General features: G+C 47.8%; 1 protein-coding gene and 1 long non-coding RNA gene across 2 annotated transcripts in view; one reads left to right on the top strand and one right to left on the bottom strand.

Moving 5' to 3' along the window:
• The window catches only part of Tshz2 (teashirt zinc finger homeobox 2), a 239,128-nt gene that overhangs the window by 193,896 nt on the left and 24,302 nt on the right, over positions 1 to 20,930 (top strand). The gene's annotated exons all lie outside the window — the stretch shown is intronic.
• On the bottom strand, positions 5,720 to 15,331 carry LOC124976830 (uncharacterized). The gene is made up of 3 exons (XR_007107077.1): positions 15,166 to 15,331; positions 13,134 to 13,294; positions 5,720 to 6,251 (listed from the first exon to the last, which is right to left on the bottom strand). It is a non-coding gene; the product is annotated as an uncharacterized LOC124976830 (long non-coding RNA).

The raw sequence follows: 20,930 nt of genomic DNA, 5'->3' as shown, positions 1-20,930 counted from the left end.
GGTTAGATCTTTTTCTGTCTTTTCGATGCCGGGGAGGGAACACAGGGCCTCAGCCCTGCTTGGGCACATGTCCTGCCTCTGACCTGCATCCCTGTCCCCCCAGTGGGTTTTCTTAGATGTGAGGCCCTCACCCATTACACCGGACCTGATTATATTTCTATGCAAGAAATTCATGGTGGGCTTGGAGTGGGGGGTCCCTACGATTGGATTCTCATCTTGCTCCATCCCAATGCCATCCTCTGCTTCCAAAAACACTCCGTAGGCGCCAGTTGTAGAAGGCAGCGAGATCCGCGTGAGCTTTTGGCTCACGCTGTCCTGGGGGCACATCCCACTTCTATAACTTATGAGCTGTGGCTCTGGTCAGGGCTTTTGCATTCAGAAGTTGTTTCCTTATCTGAAAAATAAAGACAGCATCAGTGTCCACAGGATTCCTGGAAGGGTGAGGAGACTAAGGTCTACAGGCGCCAGGCCCTGCACCTGGCACCGTGTGGACCCTCGAATATTGTAATTGTTACAACTGTTGATGGTCGTGATGACGGTCTTGTTTTTTCTCAGTCTTTGCTTTCCTCTCCTGACCCTAACACTCAGGCCTAAACTTTGTCCGAGTTAAGACAAACAGGGGAAAATATTTTATCTGTGAGCCCCAAGGTCACGGGCATGTGGACGAAACCCTTATCTCTTCAAGGCTTTGCAGCTGGGTCTTTTCTGAACGCTGTGCACCCTGTGTGAACACGCAGACGTCTGAGGAGCGCCAAGCCTCCGCGGCTGCGGCAGAGGCAAGAAGGCTGCCCCATTTTTCTACCTATCACACTGTCAGTGCGCGAGACCTTGGGATTTTTATAATCCAAATTGATACTCTCTAGGAAATCTCCTGCACTCCGGCTCCCTGCCCCGGAAAGATTCATGTCCTCCTGGGCACTTGTCCAGTCCTGGTGGACAGCAGTGACTGAGGCGAGTGCCTAACCTTGTCTTGACAAGGCGCAGATCTTGCTCATTTGAATCTCCCCCACTTTGCTCCCATCCACCTGGCGCTCTTTGATTTATCTCTCCTTGTTTGTGGATTCACTGATCACTTTCTTATTACTCTTCCGACTCCATCCATTTCAGTTTTCTTCGCCTTTCGGGTGATTTCTTACGCCGCCCCTTCCCACCTGCTCCAACCTGACAAATTATTGACTCACACTGTTGCTCCTGACCCGGCATCGTCTTTTCCAGGGATATAAATGATGCAGTTCAGAGGGATAATGATGCCCTAATCAACGTACTGTTGTTCCTCCTTCAGCCTGCCCTGTTTGAAATTCAGGTGCACCGGGATGGCTCGCTACTGCCCTGGCAAAGACCATGAGGAGGAAGAAAGTAGAACTGGCAGGCAGACAGGGTGGCTGAGAAGTCCATGCACCCCAGAAATGAGATCAGAGAACTCGCAGGGAGTAGCCCATGTGGGGCTCATGATCTTACTTTGCCGTAGTTAAAAACAGAGAGGGAGTGACAGGTCCTTTAAATCAGGAAGGTCCCAGAAGCATGAGGCCAGGAGAGGGGAAGTGCTCTTGGCTGCCCTCTGCCCCACCATGGACCTCCCTTGGTGGGGCACACACACAGAGTCTTTCTGAATCCCACATTTACCCGCTGCCACATTAATGTGTGAGCATCCCAAGCCACTTCCATGAAGCCAGACTCTGAAGTCCTGTCCAGATCCCAAATTCCAGTTGACTGTAGCTAGTCTAACTGGCATCGTTATTCCTCACTGGAGGATCCAGTCAAAACGCCAGTAAAACAACACAGAGGCAAACATCTCCGATCCTTGAAGGGCACGCGTTGGCACAAGACCAGTTTCCCCAGGTGACGAAAAATGGGCTGCTTTAGCCCCAAGACCAATTTCTTTAGAAGACAGAAGTGGTTAGTTTAGAAAATGCAACCCTGGACCAAGACGAGGACCACCCTGAAGCCTTTCCTAGTCACAGGCTCACCGTGGCGCCGGTGAGCAGGGCTCCTTGCCGTCTGACTTCTGTCCTTTGCTCTGAACTTTCCCTCTCTTTGGTAGATACAGAAATGGAGACGTGGGGACTCCCATCCGCTGCCTCTTCTCGATACCGGGTCATCCCTTTAGTCAGACCTACTCTTCCTGACTTGCTGAGGAGGCTGAGACAGGTGAAGTCAAGAAGCCCCAGAGCTTGGGGCTTGGGTCAAACCTTCTGAAAGCAGGTTCTCCTCCTACAATGTGTGGAGGCACTTCAGTGGGACTTTCTCGGTTAAGGCACTCAACAACCTTGCAGAGTTGGTATTACTGTTATCCCAGCTGAGAGGAGGAAAGACAAAGCTCAGAGCAGTTAACTAACTCTCAGAAAGTCACACAGCTAAAAAGTGACAAATTCTGAGGACTGGTGTGTAGCTTGGCAGTTGCACTTGAGGCACTTGCCTGGCCGGAATGAGGCTCTGGGTGCTGCCATAGCCTGGTTGGGTTGGTTTATTTCCTTCTTCGTAGCTGACTGTAGAGGGCTCCCGATTTCTCCTATGGACTGCTCTCCTTTTCCCTAGGAGCTTTACCCCCATGGGGACAAGCTGCCACTTATCCTACCTTGCCATGAAATCACCTTCTCTGAACGTGAAAAAGATTTCAAACCCAACAACAAGGACGGTGCTTATGCACATTTAAAATGCACCTGAACCTTCACCCCCAGCTGTACTTCCTGTACACTACTCTATACTGCAGAAGGGTTCAAGGTCTGGTCCAGAGTAGCAGAACTCTGTTTGGACCAATGAAATCTTAGAAACCATTCAAATACCAATCACTGGAGTCTAGGTAAATAAATTAAGATACATCCATTATATCTAGTCACAAAAGAATCCTGCCAGTTAGCACTGCACACTTGAGCTTTCAGGTGCACATCAGAAAGCTATCCGTTCTGGTTCCAAACCGGTCAAAACACGAACACTGGAGTCAGCGTGGAATCACGATGATGGCAGCTTTGCTCGGGTACAGGCCGACTTGCAGTGGAGTCAGTTTGACTTTCCTAATATCCCCTGCCCTTTCGGGTAACTTGAAGAGAAACAGTCCATGCGTGAAAGAACATGGACGCGAAACAGCTGGACCACAGCCTTGAGCACGGGGCCCCCGTTGGGTAGCAAGCGTCCTGCCAGGGAGGTGCTGAGGAAGTGCTAGCTCCTCCTCCTCCTGCCCAGGGTGGAGGGACCCATTTGCTGGGCAGAGGAAACCGTCCCCCGCTGCAAACGTGCACTAACATGGCAACATGGCTCGAGTGTCAAGTTCAGTGACAAAGAAGAGTGGCCACCACCCCAAAGTGTGTGCACTGCGGGTGAGCGGGTGTTCACACCAGGACTCTTAACGGGGCTCACGCCGGGCAGCAGGGCGACAAGAGCGTGTGAACTGGACTCTGACTCTTTTCTGCAGTGTTCCCATTTTTCATAAGAGGTCGTCGTCTCTGGTAATTAAAAGAAGTGGGGGGAGGAAAAAGAAAAGAAGGAGAAAACAAATGGATAATTATGCTCTCAGAGAATCCGTCTGGAAATAATAAAAGCAGCAGCAGCAGTAGTATTAGGAGCTGGTATTTATTGAGTGATTTGCTGTGTTTGCCAGACTCTTCTGAGCACATTACTCGAATTGAGTCATTTAATCCTCGCAGTCACCCTATGAGGTAGGGATTCTTATGATACCATTTACATACGAGGAAACAGGCCCACAGACTTTAAGTCACTTGCCTGAGGTCGCAAAACAGTTATCCAAGATCTCCATTTAAAATTAAACTTCTGATGAAAGATAAAAAGCTTTTCCGCATGTGAAACAAAGCAGAGCCATGGCAAAACAGGAATTCTCCAGAGCCCTCCTGGCCGCCCCTGCCGTCCGGCACCACGGGCCTAGCGCCCACAAGACGTGTCGGGCCTTGAAAAGGGTTTTCATGTCTTTTAAAAAAAGAGGGGAAAAAAGGAACTTTTCAGGGTCAAAGAAAAGCTTTATGATTTTTTTCTCACGCGTGGAAACAATGAAAATTTGGGGGGTGCCCATAAAAATCTATTTGATTTTGCCCAAAGCAGAAAAATTAAGTGTTGATGTATTTTCAATAATAGCAAGAACACATTTTAACATTTGTTTGTTTTTTGCGGTGCTGGGGATCGAACCCAGGGCCTTGTGCTTGCAAGGCAAGCACTCTATCGACTGAGCTATCTCCCCAGCCCCACATTTTAACATTTGTGATGGTGGGAGGCCTTCATAAAGGCCAAACTGCAGAGGGGTCCCCCCCAGTCTCCCCCAGACGGCGGGTCCCAGCGCACCCTGGTCCAAAAGCAAGTTCAGGAGCAAGCTGCACGCTGTTCCTGCCTCTGACTCAAGGTCATCAGGAGCCGCTGGCGTAAGGGACTGGGGGCCACCCAGCTCTGCCCTCCCCTGTGGATGCTGTCATCTTCCTGGATTCCCACACACAGGGTCCCCGACTACATAAGAAATGAAAGAGAAATGACTTTGCAATAATTTCAAGTGTTATATAAGCAACGACAAGATACTGGCAGACACTTGAGCTGCTTCTTTCGTGAAAAATAATAATAATAAAATGTTTGGAGAGACCTAATTCTTGTCATATGGTTTCTCTAATTATGATACTAATTTAGAGTAGCTTCTGTTAATGAAAAGCTGTGGCAAATTATGCTAACGAATCCTGGCTACGAAATCCTTCCCAGTCATTCTGCACTAGAACACAGGACGGTTTTCAAGTGGAGTGGACCTTGGTTTTTGTATTTGCGACTCCCCAAATGGAACTTCAGATTTTTAGGACACATTTAGGGGGGTATGACTTGAATATTCTTTGGGACTATTTCCATTCAGAGGACAGAGAGCCCAACTCGGATTGGTGAGGGGAAGTTCAGACTTTTCCTTTGAAGGTTTAAGAATTGAGTCTGCTGAAATAAAATGACAAGAAGCAGATCAACAGAGAAGAGGCAGATGAATTTATTAAGGTGCACTTGTGCATAATTGCCACTCAAAATATGAAACTTGGAGAAGGGCCAGAGTCGAGGTTAAGGAGAGAGGGAGAGGCTGAGAGGCCAGAGTCTCTTCAGAGGAGAGAGGAGGGTGGGGCGACAGGCGCTTTTAGAAGAGTGAATAGATCTCAGGGAATAGGAATGGGCCCAAAGAAGAGGCAGCTGCATGGGACAAAGTTCCTCTAGGCTGTAAGTGTGGTGTTTGTTTGAGTCTCTTCCTCAGGGACCTGAATTTCATTTTCCTCAATGAACGAAATTTTAACAAGACGACTGTGCTCCTCTTTGGCAGATCTGGTCTGTGGGTAAATAAGGGAACTTCAGGGCTCTCAGTTTGAAGTCCACAATGGCATATATAGGGATATCGTCTACATAAGCCCCACATTGGTGTCAAGAGGGACTTTACTGTTCTTTTAGCTGCATAATGTGAGGGTAGTCTGGCTTCAGATACGGCTGGATCCAGGAGTCTAACCACTTGCTCTGTGCCAGCTCCATTCTCAAAAGGTTCTCTCTTCATGAAGGTGGTCCCCCAGAGTCAAAGTCATCAGGAAAGAAAGGACTGCTTTCCTCCAGTGGTTCCAAAGAAATTCTCTCTGTATGTTAGTCATTTTTTTTGTTGTTGTTATTTTGGTTTTTTTGTGGTGTTTTTGTTTTTGTTTTTGTTTTTGTTTTTTGTCACTCTAACAAATACCTGAGTAAAACAATTTAAAGGGGAAAGATTTATTTTGGCCCACAGTTCCAGAAGTTTCAGTCCATGGTCGGTTGGCTCCATGCACAGGACCTAAGCTGAGGCAGAACATCATGGCAGAAGGTGTAACAACTACCAAGCAGAGAAAGCAAGAAAGCAAAGGGGGAGGACCAGAGACAAGAGCTACACTTCCAGGAAATGCCCCCAGTGGGCATCCAAATATTAACCCATTAATGAATTGATCCACTGATAAGGTGAGAGCGCTCATGATTCAGTTCTTTCCCAAAAGTTCTACCTCTGAACACTGCTGCACTGGGGACCAAGCATGAGCCTTGGGGAACATTCCAGATCCACACTGTAACATTCTGCAACTACTGTTTTTCAAAACTGAGTCCATCCCTGGACCATGCGCCATGGCCGGGGGATAGCGTGTTTAGAAGAACTTTGGGCCTTGGCTGGCCTGCTCATCAGGTGGCTGGAGTTGCTGGTGTGCCCTAATTTGCATGGTAGGAAGGGACTGTAGTCCAGAAGAAAGTCCAGGCCAAGGTGCTGTTAATCAGACAAAGAACAGTGGGCCCTGGAAAAAGAGAAAAAAAAATGCCTCCTACAAGATGTAATTGACAGCATGGAGGATCACACTTGGCTTCCACTGCGGAATGGAATTCTTCGAAATCTGAAAAACAACCAAAACTTTCAATAATTTTCAAGTGGCACAAAGTCCACCTACCTTAGACGTAAGTCTTCAGAGAATATGAGTTGAAAGTGTGTTACCCGTTCCTTGCTCAGGTCTTAAAATTCTTGCAAAATTGTACCTTTTGCCTTGCTCATGACAATTTGGAGGCTGGATTAGTCCTTGCTCATGACAATTTGGAGGCTGGATTGGTCCTTGAAGAAGACTGGTCGCGGGGCCCCTTCCGTGGCTCCTCCCGGCTGCTCCAGCGCGGTGAGAGCTACTCGGTGCCTGCGTGCGCCCAAGCCGGAGCCGGGCTGGCCGCACGGCTGATTAAACCCGTGGGGAAAACTGTTTAAAGTTTAATTAATCAGTCAATAGGAAAAATCGAGCTCTATACCAGGAGTAAGGCACAGTGTGCGGCTGGACCCACACACACAGAGATGAATTCGATGGAGAAGTATTTCCTACAGAAACAGCCCACATTTTCTTTTGATAACACCATTGTTTGGGATACCATTAAGAATTTAATCAACACAGTAATTAGACTTTTTTTTTTTGCAATTTCATGCCAATGAACACTGATAAGTCAGCCTCGATGGTTGCACTTCACACTTGAGATTTGAACAGTACCTGAGAAAAGAAGGTCCTAATGAAATCGCTGTTACCCTGGGCTCCAAAGGGCGCCCGGGCCACCTAACAGCATCGTTTCTCTCGTCTGGAAAGCTGACTCAATTCAGCAAAGATCTCCTAGCTGCTTCTTGACGGTGGGATACTGTGCAGAACAGGACAGGAGCCCCGAGCGTTGCCCTTCCGAGGCTTCAAGTCCAATGTGAAGACCCCTAACTCACAAGGTGAAGTGCACTGTGTGATAAAATGTGGGCAGGGACCTACAGCAAGTGAAAGCATTCCCGTTGACATGATGAAGCACTTACTTAAAGGCTAAGGTACTGAGGAAACAACAGTGAAGGGAACACACAGGTCCCCACTCTGGTGGAGGTTACTATCAAATAGGGGGGCAGACAAGGCAGAATCGGACAAAAATTGTAAAGCATGGCAGATTATTAAATGCTATGCAAGAAAAACGAAGTCACATGGGGGCAGCGTTGGAGGAGAAGGGGTGAGCACCTTTAGGACGAGGGCTCAGGAAGGTCTCTTGAAGGAAGTGCCATTGGAACGGCGAACGGGGCGGAACTGAATTCGGGGACATGTAAAGCACTTTGCAAGGTGCAGCTGCTCCCTGAGCCCTGGGTGAACACCACTGTGGGTTAAATGAGCAGAGAACGTGGCTGCAGTTAGCTCGATGGAGGGGGGCTTTGTGAGGATGTGGCGTTGGAAGGGGTGAGTTCTTGGGGAGATGAGAAGGGTCACCCAGGGGACCAGAAGGGTGGCCTGTCCACCTGGATGCTGAGTCCAGGGACCACCAACAGGCAGACCCATGGTCAGACATCTTCCTGCAGATGTGCAATTTTTATTTGGGTTTTTTGTTTGTTTTGTGTTTTAAGCTTTTTTTTTTTTTTTAATCAAAACCTGAATTTCGGGTAACTGAAAATATTAAGTTGAGTGGCACCGAGCCCATCTTCACCCTGGGCGGACAATCCTCTGGGCTGGCTGAGCACAGCCTGCTTTCTCTCTTCGTGCTTACGACACCACTTTCGGTATCTCGGTCTATTGGATGTTCCAGGGATGGAAAGAGCAGGCTCCCGATCGTCATATAAGGCACTCTCACCCCTCCACCGTTACACCTGGCCTCCACGCCTGCTGCTATTGTCATTTGCATTTCCTGGTGCCCTGCGGAGGCTGGGCAGCTGTTAGGAGACGTTTGTCTTTTTCCCAGAGATCCTTAGGGCTTTGGTCCACACCCAGGGTTCCATCATGGGAGAAGCGCCCTGTGTTGATTTCCTTCAGGAGAGACGTGGGGAAGAGGATCCATTAAAACAGAAGAGCACGGTGTAGCGAGGAAGGGAAGGAACTGTGCAGTGAGAGGTCCTTCCCGCCTCTCCCTGGGGCTGAGCCCCACCGTCCACCCCCACCGCAGGGCCGGAATCTGCCTCCGAGACCCGACTCCTCTTCTTCCAGAATCCACCAGTCCAGCCCAGTCCTTCCCCAGTCCAGTTCCCAGAGGACAGCAGAGCATTAGCTCTGGCCTCGGGCCTTCTCTTCCCTGGAACAGCATCTAAGAACCCTGAATAGAAGACCATGTGGCCCTGCTCACTGTGGACCGGACACTGGTATCTGGGGGGCATGAAGGCCATGCCCGAGCAGTGTCCCTGTCATCATCCGGACGCTTGCAGTGGCCACACCACATCTTCTTCACACTCCCTGCCCACTGTCGGTGGCTGAGGCTTCGATTCCTGCAGGAGGAACAGGCCCCAGCCAGGAGCGCGGTGGGCAGGGGAAGGGCAGGGGACACCTGTCACCCCAGGCAGGCAGTAGGGCTGTGGAAGTGGAAGGAAGGGCCGGGGAGCCAGAAGACCATGGCTGGGCTCCCTGGACAAGGCCATTCATGCCACACCAGATAGGACAGCGCAGGGCTCAAGCACAGGCGTGGCATTTCCCCGTGCTAATGTCATCCCAGAAAGGTCTGTAAAGCCCCTCCGGTGTCCACGCGGGTCAGGGGTGCGCCGAGCCCCACAGCATGTCACTCCGATTCATCACTAGAGAAGACAGCTCCGACATGTGAGACTGCTTTCATCTTTGCCTATCAATCAATCCTTTCTCCCCATGATCATTTGGGTTGCTCTTCCCTGAACTCGCTGAGTGTGTCTCCCAGGCGCTGGGACTGAGCTGTTCAGAGGTGAGCAGGCCGTTCTCGCAGGGCCTGGCAACCCACTCTGCAGCCCAGAGAATTCCGCTCAGGGCTGTGGCCGGGAGCAGATCTGGGAACAGTCTGTCTCCAGTTTCCAAAGAGGCCGTTCTCTTTGTTCCGGAGCAGACCCGTTTGTTATTTTTAGTGTCTGATTGTCAGGCTGCAGCATTAGAAAGTTTGTGGTCACATTACGTATTCCAGAAAGTCACATTGCTAGTGATGTGCAGCCGTATCAAATAGATGAGTCATTGCCCACTGTCATGTCCACCCGTCAGGATGTGTCCTGCCAAGCAGGGAAAGGCAGACTGGAGGGCGTCACCTGCCCAGTTGCCCACCTGCTTGCGCTGGGCACTGGGTGGGCCACCGCCAGCCTTTCCACTAGCGCCCTCTGCTGGCTGATGCCCTTTTTGAGGCCGCAGAAGTGGCCTCCCCTCACCAGACAGCTCCTGATGGCTCCAGGCCACTCGGACATCATTGTTCCCATTTTAAAGACAAGAAAACTGAGCCTGGGAGAAGTGAACACATAGCTCACTATCAGCAGGGAATAGAGAATGGACAAAGAACAAGCACAATGAGAATAACAGCCCAAATGGACATCGGCACCTCATTTCAGATTTCCCAGGGCCAGGGGCTGCCAGCTCTAGGGGCAGAAAGGTAATGGCGTGACTGTGAAGCCAGGGGCAATAGGAGGAGTGGGGAGGGGACTGTGGCGACCCTGGGGCTCAGTGGACAGGGCCAGCAGCAGTCCTGCTCGGTCATCAGCACCGGCAGGGGGTCATCAGTACTTCTCAGGCCACATTGACACTTACGTGCAAAGTGGTTCTGATTTGGGAACAATGTGTGAGGCAAGCAGTACCAGTCTCAGGCCTCCGCCTGGACCTGCAGCCCCAGCTTGTGACTGGGGTTATCCAGGGCTCCCCTTCTTATTCTAAATCCTGGGGTATTACTACTGGCTTTGTCCTCCCGATTGCAGACCAAAACCCAAGGTGGAAGGAAGTTACATCAATCTACCTCATGTTGGAAGGGAGACAGACTCAGGTTTCCATGCCCCAAGCCCCAGTTCTGCACACTGAACAACACACCCAAGGGTCTTACTTCCTCAGAAGCCAGGGGACCCCTCACCTACCCTCTCCTTTTTAAGAATGAGAAAGCTGAGAATCAGAGGAAGGAGGCTCAGGCAGAGGATGCACGTGTCAGATGATCTCAGGTCTTTAGGGACACGATGGTGTCTTTTATTCTGCACTGTGTTTCCTAAAGTCCACGTCTATAGGCTGAGGCCTCTGACCTGTGATTAGAACAGTCACTCTGAGCATCTTTCAAGGAACAGAGCTGTGTGCACGCAACTGGCCCATGATCTCAGCACCCACTGTGACTCAGATTGAGAGATGGGAAACACCCAGTTGCAGCAAGCAAGATCAAACCCTAGAACAGTTGGCGAAGGGGCACTTGAATGTGCCCCTTCTGATTTCACTTAATCCAATTAAACATTAAGTAAATAACAACAACAATAATAAAAAAAAGCACTGCCAAAGGTTGACAATCAGAAGATTTTACGTAGACGTCCAAATTCCATTCTTCTGCAAGATCCAGAAATCCACCATCTTGGTTCTGTATTTGTAACGAGCAAGATTAGCTGAGCCCGCTCCTTCCCCCAGGTCATGTCCCCCCAGTTCTCCCCAGTGTCAGGCTCTTTCTACTGTCTCCCTAAGGTCACATGTCACTAGACATGTATCATCGTGTTTGGGTCATTCTTCCACCAAGAAAATGAGCTGTCTCCCATAGTGACGCCCTTAACAATGGCGTTCCTAAAACAAACTGAGGAGCATTTGAGAGAGCGGGAGGGAGCCACTTCCTTGGTGGAGGGGAAGAGCGGTCTAACGTATTTATGAAACAATGCGGGGCTACTTTCCCCTGTTCAGCACCTGCAGTCCCCACCCCAATTTAGGGATGACTTCAGTCTAGTAATTCAACTACCCAATATAGACATAGACTGGTAAATCCAGTCAGTTAACTCAAGACAAGCCTGGGTAAGTGAGCGACGACTTGCTAAGCTAGGAAGGTAGTTGTTTTCAACCAGGAAGCTTTTACTGAGACCCTCTCTCTGAACCCCTTTCTCAGTCTTTCAATAGAAAGCCAATTTCTCATTCTCCACCGGCCCAAGACTTCCAGGTAAACACAGTCTACTTAAAATGCTGGGAATCCCCCCATAACAGCGGTTGTCCTCATCCATCCATTTCTATGTCCCTTTCTCTGGCTTTTTATAAACACAATCTTAGGCAGTTTAACCAGCAACCAGTAGAGCGTAAGTTCCCCAAACAGACAGCGAGGGTCCTGTAGTTACATAGGGCCGAAAACGGAATGCTCACCCATTCCTGCTTCACTCTGCAGCTGCATCGTGGCCAGGGGTACAGTCTCCAGCGGTCAGATCACTGCAGTTGACCATGCTCAGGAGAGGCTGTGGGCTAGCACTCTGTGACCGTTGCCTTATTTGAAGGGACTGGAATCCTAGAAGTTGAACCCTGAAGGAGCCCTTACCCATTATCTGGCCATGGGCCACAGCTCGAAGGCTTACCTGGGCAGGGAACTCATGTGGGTGAAGTAAGCCCAGTAAAGACTCATGATCATGGAAAGAAGCCACACTCCACACCGGCTAGTGACAGACACAGGCAATGCACGTCCACTGTCACCTGATCTTTAGATTGTCCAAGGAAGACCAAAATCTGACCTTTTGTGACATCTTCTGATTTCCCAATACCAACAACTAATTTCGTGTTTTATTTTTAAATACCCTGAACCAAATTAAATGCGTATACTAATCTAGACTTAGCCCAAGGTTACCAGTTAGACTCCTTGATCTAGTGTCATCTTGTTTTTGACAAAGGGAGCTAGGATCCATCGAGAGCAGTTCAGAGGACAGGGACAAAGCAGGCATTCACACCCACGGCTTAGAAAGCCTGGAGGAGGCCTGGATGAAACAGGAAATCTGTGTCCCTCACAGTGAAGACAGTGAGGTCACTTGGTCTTCTCCCCCTGCAGTGAGGCGTCTCATTCTCAGTAGAAACCCCACTCATCCCCTCCACCAGAAGAGCCCACCACAGCTAATGTTCCTTTAAAAAGGCAGATTTTAAACTGTCTCATTTTTCTTGGAGAAAAGTCTTTGAGGTAATGAAAGTGAAAGCAAATAACTATCAAGAACAAGGAAGTACTGTAGAATGAAAAGCAGGAGAACAAGTTTAATGCACACCTGTCCGTGTGTCCATGTACCTACACACACACGCTCAAAGATGGCAGTTGAGGAGTTTGCCTGCCGCCTGTGGAAGAATTGGCCCCACATCTATTCCAAGCTCTCTGTTGGTGAGACTGTTCCTCTATAAGCCCACCATTTATAAGGGGCAGTTTGGGTTTCTTTCCTCCCTGTCAGGGTTAGCCATGGACTCACCTGGTTTTACAATTAAATTTTATTGGCATCAGCCATGCCCATTTATTCCCGTACCACCCCTGCTTGCTGCGGGGCCAGGAGACAGAACAGAGTAGATGTGACAGAATCCACGTGACCCGCCAAGTCCCCTGTGTGGTCCGTTAGAGGAAAAGCTTGCTGGCCACTGCCAGCTCTTGTTGGCCAGCGATACACCCCTGGTATCTTGTAGGGCACAATTAGTTTTGTGAATGGGGTTGGGAAAATGACATTGGGTACCAAATGAAAATCTTGAATGATTACAGAGAAAAAAAGAAAAATGTAAATACAGTCAGCCAGGAGAAAACAGGTGACCTAGAGAGCTTTTTGTCCTCTTCAAGGTGACTGGGACTGCCACCTGGTCCAGTGTTACCAAGTCCTCTGACTTACGATGATCCACAATCTGGATTTCCATGTGAACTCTCCCTTGCTTCAATGTTGGCAACTGCTTTTACCAATAATCCATAGGTACCTACTGGGGCCACCTACTTAAGGCACCCATGGGATCTGCAGGGATGGTTCTTACCTTTCTCATTTCTGACCAGACTGCAGAAAGATGAACTGATGGAACAGAGATTTTGTGTTGCAGTAGTAATAAGGAATCTGGTGGCCAAAGTCTCATTACCAGGTCTGTTCTAAATGCCAGCACCTTCTGGTTTGCCTTCAAACAACGCCAAACACCTAAATCTGTGTAGTGAACACAGATAGAAAGAGACAGAAAGGTTAAAAGTATACTCATAATCACTTGCTTTTTCTCCCCTCCTAAACGTGTTTGAGAGCAATATTGTTTCGTAAAAACAATATGACCCCATTTCTAAAGCAATATTCATGCTAAGCCAGTCAGCTGTTAAATATACCCAGCAGTTTGCATTATGATGAAGCTAAGCCAGAATTTCAATTATTTTCTGGACACATTTAAAATTATAATACTTTACCGGGTTAGTGTTATAGTTCATCCAAATTACTCACAAACTATCATATCAATCTCTTGCAACTGCTAATGCCTTACAGATGCGTGAAGTTGGGCGAAATAAGAGACTGACCAGGGTAATGACCTTCATGCTGGCATTGTGTTTTAAGGCATACATGTCAAAACTTGCTTTTGCAACCCATAATATTTAGGCAAAAAGAAATAAGTAGAGGAAATGGACTGCTCTTTTTGCACTTGGTTCTGTGCAAAATTTTCTGGACAGTCCACTCCACCCCCTCTGGCTTGGAAATGTTCCCTTTCCTGCCAAATGACAAGTGTCCGAGTACCCAGCGTTAGCACTACTATTTTTTCCTCCATCTTTTACATGGTTGCCAGTGACCTTTGACCTTCTTGCTTTCAGGGGTGCACCTTGTTCCAAACCGGTGGTGCAGGCTACATTCATCAAGGGCAGGCACAGTTAACCAGCAAAGATTTATGAATGTCACCAGCCACCGCATAAAAACTGGGTCTTCCTGAAGAAGGCCCCCTCAGCCCTTGTAATCAATGGGGCCTTTTCATGCCCTTTGTACAGTGTGGAATATCACATGCAAAACGTGCCTTAGTTCACTGATGACTGCCTATCCAGAGGCTCTGTCAGTTGGCCCTGTGTTCTGAAAGACCCCGTGTCACTTAAAAAGCAGGAGCCATAGGAACCGTCTGTTGTGAGCTCACTTCAAACGAGGCTCATGCTGCAAGCTTAGCCAAACATCTGCAACCAACACGGGTGTCCCGGGAGCTAACGTGAGACTTAGCAAACTTATAGAACAAGGTCCAGCCAATCAGATCAGACCAGCAGAAGCCTATTTGAAAAGATTGCTCACCTATTCAGGTTGTCTTTGCATTGACAAAATGAAGTATAGGAAAACAAGAAATTTATCCTTTGCTAGCGTTTTACCTTTAATATCTTGAGTTACTGCAAATAAGCCACTTGGCACCTGTGGCCATTTAAATGTAAATTTGAATCGATTAAAACGAAATAAAGTGAAAAATTCTGTCTTTATTCTAGCAAGCCACATTTGCAGTGCTGAGCCACAGCTCCTGGATTGGATGGTTCAGATATTTAACCTTTCCATCACCACAAAAAAGTTCTATTGGGAAGTGCTGACCTAGAGATCTGTGTCAGTCAGAGCATCTTGTGACCTCAGGGTCAGACTGTCTATTTGTCCATCAGGCAGTGTTACAGCCAAGGTAGGACTTGCTAGAGTATGACATGGTCCCGCGGGTAGCACTCAAGATCATTTTGACATGAATGAGTATTTTGTCTTTTTTTAAACATCTAAATGTTATGGTTATTTCAGAGTATTTTAAATATATAAGTGACAAGAATTAGGCTAAATAAGGAAAGCCCATCTCAAACACTTATGTACTCATAAGGTGGTCCACTCCATTTAGGTGACTTCCTTGTAATGGCACAATTATAGGAGTGGGAGACAGATGGGGAATGACCAGGAGGAGGAGGGAGGCAGGTGGCGGTGGTGACAGAAGGGTGGTCCGGGCCTGGGGATAGGATTGTTTTATATTTCAACTCTAGAGGGAGCCACACATATCTACCTTTGTGATAGAAGTATGTAGAACTAGATACACACACCTGAGCATAGGTAACCCTGGTGAGATCTGGGAAGGTCGATAGATCCGGTCAAGTTCATTTCCTGGTGTGGTCCTGTCCTCTGGTTACCCAGGATGCTGCTCTTGGGGGAAACTGGCTGAAGGGCACACAGGTTGTCTCTGTATTGTTTCTTAAACTGCATGCGAATCTACAATTATCTCAAAAGAAAAAAAAAAGTTTAAAAATACATATGACAAGCACATCAAATCCAAAGTGTTTGGATGTAATTTCTTCAGATAAAGTTGAAGGAACAAATGCCATGCTAATCCATTATTCAAAGGAAAAAAATGTTAGCAGAGAACAGCAAAGGGGATGCGAATATAGAATCAGTTGTGGAGTGGTACGTGAAAGGCTGAATTTGGGGAATTCTAGCACTGCGATTAGGAAATAGGCCCCGGAGTGAGACAAACCTAGCTGTGACATCTCAGGCAAGTTACTTCTCTGGTCCTCAGTCTTCCCATCCACAAAATGGGGGCAATGACAGTACTGTTTTGGGGGGGTTATTTACCAGGGGGGTTATAACCAGGGTTATTTACTCGATCACTGAGCCACATCCCCAGCCCTGTTTTGTATTTTATTTAGAGACAGGGTCTCACTGAATTGCTTAGCGCCTCACCATTGCTGAGGCTAGACTTGAACTCACGATCCTCCTGCCTCAGCCACCACGCCTGACTAACCGCTCTGTTCTCTTGATGTTGTTTTGAAGCTATGATGTGAGGATAAATGTCAACTACCAGTGCATTTTCTAGTTCATACTCACAACTTAATAAATGGTGCTATTGTTGGGTTTTGTGCACCTCGTTCCATAAAAATTGGACATGATTAATTAACCACGTGATTGCTTAAATGTGGGTCATTCAACTTTTTATGCAAAGGGCAGAGAGTAAAAATATTTTTGGCTTTGCAAGCAATATAGCTTCTGCAGCAACTCTGCCCATGGAGTATAAGAGCGGCCATCAGCGAGCCAATAGGTATGGCTAGGTTCCAATAGAGTTATTGACATGATAGAGAATCAGATTTGGTCATTTGGGGCATATGCTGCCAATCCCTGGATTAAATTAATTTCCTCTGTTGACACGTGGAGACAGAGACACCCCTGAAGGAAGACACAGTGGGTCTTCTCTTCCTTTCTTCTGCCTCCAAGCTTAGGGACAATTCCATTATGAAGCCAACCAGAGGCCAAGTCAAAATGCACTTGCTAATTGTCCCACAGCGTGTCCTGCTATTGACAGGAGTTCATCAAGTCTCCCCTGGGTCGTGTACATAGTAGGTTCTCAATAAATATTGAGTGATTGATTGATTGGCCCATTAACAATGACAGCTGACTCCTGACGCAGGCTAACGGAAACTGGAAGACCAGTGCTCCCAGGTGACCTCTCCCGGAGGACTGGAGGAGCAGAGGCCCGAGGTCCTGCCAGCCCTCATGCTGATTCAGCCCTGCGGACCAGGCTCGGCGGTTTATGAGATATTATGTCGCTTAATCACTCAAATCGTCACAACACTGCTCCAGCAACTATTTGTAGCTTGGTTTTACAGCTAACAAAACAGAAACTCAGGAAAACCCACAGTTTCCCTAAGACTGCATGTGAACTGGCAGTCAGGACTGAGATGCCAATCCAGTTGTCCTGACACAAATCTCCCCTGGAAAAGTGACCAGTTGCTACTCCAGTAATACTGCAATTCTAAGTTGTGAAGGAGGAAGAGGGGATAGGTTTAAACACACTCAATCTCAAATTATTTGGAAGAGAAGTGAAAAATCTCATTGTGGCAATATTAATGTCAAAGCATGTGTAATGCCCTAAAATTATAACATATGATAAAGAATACATCTGACAGAAAAAAAATTTGTGCATGTATTTGAAAAAGCATGTGCACATTCACATATAATCTTGAAAGCGTGCAAACCAGAGGTTTAAGGTAGATGGCTCCAAGCCTACGGCCCCCGACTTCCTTTGGTGGGCCTGCCGTGTTCCTGTTTGACAGTGTTGCCTTGAGACAGTGCGAGCATTTTCTAGTTTGTCACAGTCCCCATTGTTCCCAAGTGGCTTTCCAATTCTTCCCCCAAGATTCAAGCAACCTGCATGCTTTTCCTAAAACTGGGCGAGACTGTCCCCTGCTGCTGCAGTAGTGACTGGCAGGTGGGATCCTTCCCGCTTCCTCCCCAGCCCTCCAGGCGACATGTGTGCAGGAGAGGACGCACCTCAGGCCCCGCCCACTGCAAACTCAGCTGGACCCAGTGACTCCATTTGTCCCTCACTCCTGTCCCACGCTGCCTGGGAAGCACAGACCTTCTCCCTCCCCACCCTTCCTCCCCTGCCTGCTCTTCCCTGCAGCCTCCTCTCCCTTCTTTACTGTGGATTTGAGGCCCCTGCCTTTGCTCCTCCCCCAGCTCAGAGTTTCTGTGACTGTCCTTCCTGCTTCCTCATGGCCTGTTCCACCTGGCTTCTCCCCAGGGACTGCCCCTAATTTTCTTCTCATCTGAAGAAGTCCTCTCTTTCTCTCTCTCTCTCTCTCTCTCTCTCTCTCTCTCTCTCTCTCTCTCCCCCCCCCCCCAATAACAAACAGATCAATCAAACAAGCAAACAAAAACCTACCCCTGTTGGCCTCTTCCCCTTGGCAGCCAGCTACTCCAGCTTCCTGGCTGGCTTGCACTTACCTTAAGCCAACTTTTCAAAAGTGAGGTGTGTTCCTCTTCCTGCCTTCTGTGAGTCATCTTTTGCTTGTCCTTTGCAAATGACAGAGGAGAGCAGCAATTGCAGCTTCCAGCACAGGTGAACACACACACACACACACACACACACACATACACACCCCCTAACTTAACTACAAAGATGCCCAGTGACAAGGGAGCTCTGCGCACAGGCCTAGGGTTTAGGTCTCAGCCTTGATATATTCTGACAGTGATCCTGGGCACTGTCCCTTTATCTGTTAAAAAACAATAAAAAGATACAATTAAATATTCCCTGGCACCAGTGATATGAAGGTGGAAGAGGATGTTCCATACAGCACTCCTCACGAGCTCTGTGCTCGGGAGAGGTGCTATTATTGTTATGAAATGTGTGTGCGCAGAGACACGTGTGTGCACATCCCTCCTCTTAATTAGAGTCGCCTGTGGTCAGTTACCATGTCAAATCCTCATTCTCCAAAGGAGTCAGCGCGGGGCATTTCATCTAGGAGCGCTTTTAATAGCTGCGTGTGCAGGCGGTGCGTGGCGGGAAGTGAGGCTGGCGGATCGACCAGGGTATTGTTAGGGTTGTAATAAGGCTTAGGTGTTCACATGGTTTATTTAGAAGGGGAATTCTGCACTCATCCACGTTGCCCTTGGGGACAGGAGGCTTCTGCGTCGTGGGGCGTCCCGAGTATGGAGGGAAGCTGAGCAGCAGCACTGGCCTCTACCCACTAGATGCCAGTAGCAACCCCTCCCCAAGGGCAGTCATCCAGTCAACACAAAGATGCTTCCAGATACTGCCAAAGGTCCCCCGAGAGGCAAGATGGCCCTTGTTGCACTCTGGATCTCATGGTGTCTGGAAACTCCTCCTCCTGAGAAATTTAAATCAATAGTAGGGTCGCTGTTCAGGGAATTGATGCTCCCAAGGTTGGAAAAGTCAGATGAGTGTTGGGGTCAGAGAAGTATCAGTTTAGAGAAAGGAAAGCAGTTTGCTTTCATATGCAGAATTTTTCACTCCAACAAAAGACCTTAGGAGAGAAAAATGCTGATTTCACACAGCTTATTGAATAGGATTCTGCAAGCTCCGGGCATCCTGTAAACCCGCCCGAAGAGAGAGTCCCGTACCCAGCCTCACCAGGCAAGGATGCATGTGCGAGCGCCGGGGTAAGCCGCGCGTTCCTAGGAAGTACTTCAAAAAGTTCTTTTTTAACATCAAAACAAACAAGGGTCAGCAGGTCTCCCTTGCAGCCTCTGTCTATTTATAATTGTATTTTATATAAACATATTTTGTGACTGTGGAAAAGACTTCATGGGCAACACAATGGCAAGCGTTCTTCAAAACTGTCTTTAATTATTCATTTGGCTGTGCTATATTTTATGTTTCTTTTCATAAATGTTCATCTTTATTATTGCCTTACTGAGGGGGAGGGAAAACACACGCACACAGTAATACCTGTTATTAAATGACCTATCAGAGTGACATGGATAAATGTTGCGAGCAATTTAATTGTTTCCTATCTGCAGTTTTATACAGTTTCTATCAAACTGAAGGGTAATTTTTTTTAGTAGCTGCTTATTTTAAATGTACAAAACCCTTGTGTGTAATTCCATTAGCTGCCCTACAGCATTGCAATCTACAGTTTCCCCGAGGCTGTTGTGAAATATTGATGAAATCCTTGCTTTTGTGGCTTCCTCTGATACACTAAACATTTGTCTGATGTTAGTTGAACTTGAATGGATCTGTTCAGAGCTATATCACTAGTGACTTCAAAGGGAGTAAGGCTGTTACAGGGTTTTTTCCTCATTTTTCTTTCTTTACTTCTTCCCCTTTTTCCTTTTTTTTTTTTAACAAACCGAAGTTTCAAAGCTGCATCATGACATATATACTTTATAGAAACAAAGTTCATTTCAAATGGCCCCCAGTACCCAAAAAACTGCTGATATTGATAATTGCAAAAAAAAAAAATTTCTGATTAGTTGGTCATATGGCTGTCCATATTTTGATACAGAAGTGGACACCGTCCCTTAGCACGTGCTCACAGAGAGAGAGCAGGAGGAGGGTGCAGAAGCATAGCAGTTAACTTGGTCCTGAGGATCCACCTTCTGTGCTTCCGGGAGTCTGCTGCCAGGACTCGCCCACCCATCAGCCTTGGAAGGGCACCATGAGTGACAAAAATCTCGGATGGACTCTTCTCCAGCGTACGCTGAGCATCGAGTGTCATGGCATTCAGAACCAGAGTTCCTATCACCCCTGCTTTCTGTTCAGGTGGTGAATTGTATCTGCTGGGGTTCATTATTTTATTTATTTATCTAGTTTACTTGTAGATGGACACAAAACCTTTATCTATTTATCTTTATGTGGTGCTAAGCATCCAACCCAGTGCCCCACGTGGGCTGGGCAAGTGCTCTACCACTGAGCCACAACCCCAGCCCCGGGTTCGTTATGTTTCAACATGACAAATAGTGTTTAAGACCTGAGAAGCAATCAGGTGCTGCCAAAGGGCAGGTTTCTCAGGCTTGGCGCTCTTGGTACTTGGAGCCTGGTCCTCTCCATCGGGAGAGCTGTCCTGGCTTTGGAGGATGCTGAGTGGCGTCCACTGACTCAGTGCCAGTGGTCACTTCCCCAGCTGTGAGGACTATAAATATGTCTCCAGACATTGCCACATGTCCCTAAAGGTGGGGGACAAGATTGTCCCTCCTCCTCCCGGATGAGGATGTCACTGAAGATCCAGAAGGTTTCCTCCACTGTAAAGAAGGGCACTGACCCTTCTGTTTCCACAGCCATATGGTGACAGGAATTCTCAGATATCTCAAAGGACATTTTTCAGATTGTCTGTCTAGGACACTCTGGGCCCATATTCAGGAATCCAGGCACTATTTGCACTTTTGCTTCTTAGAGTTCTCTGGAAACAGGAAGTAGAATAGTAGCTTACTGTCCTGTTATTGTCCCTGAAATCTCCAGGAACTGGCTAAAAGGGCTTGTTCCTGGACTGGGTGGCATTGCTTTGTAAAACATCTTCTGTCCACGAAAGTTGAGTAAATCATAATGAATGATCCCTACGGTGGCTTCAATCAATTT

Source organism: Sciurus carolinensis, chromosome 2, assembly GCF_902686445.1.
Source record: "Sciurus carolinensis chromosome 2, mSciCar1.2, whole genome shotgun sequence".
NCBI classification, from domain to species: Eukaryota; Metazoa; Chordata; class Mammalia; order Rodentia; family Sciuridae; genus Sciurus; species Sciurus carolinensis.
This window is presented reverse-complemented; position numbering and strand designations above follow the sequence as displayed.